Source organism: Priapulus caudatus, unplaced genomic scaffold (genome assembly GCF_000485595.1).
Source record: "Priapulus caudatus unplaced genomic scaffold, Priapulus_caudatus-5.0.1 Scaffold1260, whole genome shotgun sequence".
NCBI classification, from domain to species: Eukaryota; Metazoa; Priapulida; class Priapulimorpha; order Priapulimorphida; family Priapulidae; genus Priapulus; species Priapulus caudatus.
Genome location: NW_014578321.1, coordinates 10417 through 12141, shown reverse-complemented (window position 1 = coordinate 12141; position 1725 = coordinate 10417). Strand labels below are relative to the sequence as shown.

General features: G+C 53.3%; 1 protein-coding gene across 1 annotated transcript in view; it reads right to left on the bottom strand.

The window, feature by feature from the left end:
• LOC106816007 overlaps window positions 1-1725 on the bottom strand; it is an 11769-nt gene that overhangs the window by 269 nt on the left and 9775 nt on the right. The window lies entirely within an intron of this gene.

The window sequence follows — 1725 nt, the reverse complement described above, 5'->3', positions numbered from 1 at the left end:
GGGCAGGCCAGCCAACCTAGCCAGACAGCCAGGTAGCGAGGCAGCCAGGTAGCCAGGTAGCCATGCAGCGAGGCAGCCAGGCAGCCATGCAGCCAGGTAGCGAGGTAGCCATGTAGCGAGGTAGCCAAGCAGCAAGGCAGCCAGGTAGCCAGGTAGCGAGGCAGCCAGGTAGAGAAATAGCCATGCAGCCAGGTAGCCAGGTAGCCAGGTAGCGAGGCAGCCAGGCAGCCATGCAGCGAGGTAGCCATGCAGCCAGGTAGCCAGGTAGCCATGTAGCCAGGTAGCCATCCAGCGAGGCAGCCATGCAATCAGGTAGCCAGGCAAGGGCACAGGCACTGGGGAGCGTTTCAATAAAATATAATGCTAAATAAATACGAAATCTATTTACTACAAAAGCCTCTCTACTCTCTTTCGCCTAAATTATTGCCGACAATTTCCTGTAAATGCCGTGCAAATGCTCCTCTGCAAACACATGTACACCGCACGCACGGTGCCGCACACTCGGACACATAAATATACGGTAGACATGCAGCCAGGTAGCAAGGCGAGGGTGTTTTTTTTTCGACGCTGGAGAAAGCGATTGCGGATTGCAATCATTCAATCAATCAAGCTAGGAGCTGTCTGTCAGCCGGTGTGCTTGTACGCTATCAGATAACCGTGCAGCGCGCATTTATAAAGCTCAGCGGCAACAACAACAACAACAACAAAAACAACATGAGCAACAACAGCACAAACAACAACAGCACAAACAACAACAGCACAAACAACAACAGCACAAACAACAACAGTACAAGCAACAACAGCATAGGCAAAAAAACAAAACAAATAAAAACAACACAGGCAATAAAAACACAGGCAATAACAACACAGGCAATAACAAAAAAACACAAGAAATAACAACACAAGCAATAACAACAACAACAACAACAACAACAACAACAACAACAACGACAACGACAACAATAACAACAACGACGACGACGAGCCTTCTCTCGAGTTATACACCGAGTTCTGCATGACACTTCGCTTTCAACGTTAATGAAATATAATATGTCCATAATGCAATAACTACCTATGAAGTTTCTGACAACGGATTACTTCCCATATTTCCTTCCTATACCTCAGGCCGCCACAGTTCCTCACCCCACACACGCACGCACGGCACGCACGCAACGTAAGCACACGGCGCGGCACGCACGCACCGTCAGCGCAACACAACACGCACGCGCGCGCGCAAGCGGCGCACACACACGCACGCACGCGCAGGCCACACACCCGCCCGCAGCGGCTACACAGCAACGCCACAAGCGCACGCAGCACGCGACATGCGCGCACGCGGTACAGCACACACCACGCGAACGCGGAACGCACACGCGCGCGCGCACAGTTAGCGACACGCGCGCACACTCACACACACGCGCACGGCGCGCCACACGACACGCGCGCACACACGGCACACGCGTCAACGCGCGCACACACGCACGCACGCACGCAGCGCACACACACACCACACACACTAAGCTAGTAAACATATAAGCGATAAGCGCTCTCAGGCCGCTGCCATGTCATCATGGCAATTGGAGATCTGACAGTAGATTAGCCAGCACAGAGCAGTGTCTGTTTGCTATAAGAGCAGTAGCGATACTCAGCAGGCGACGTTGACGTATGTGCAGCGTAGCCACGTGTCTGCTTGCCGGAAGGGGGGGGGGGGCAAACCAGCGGGGC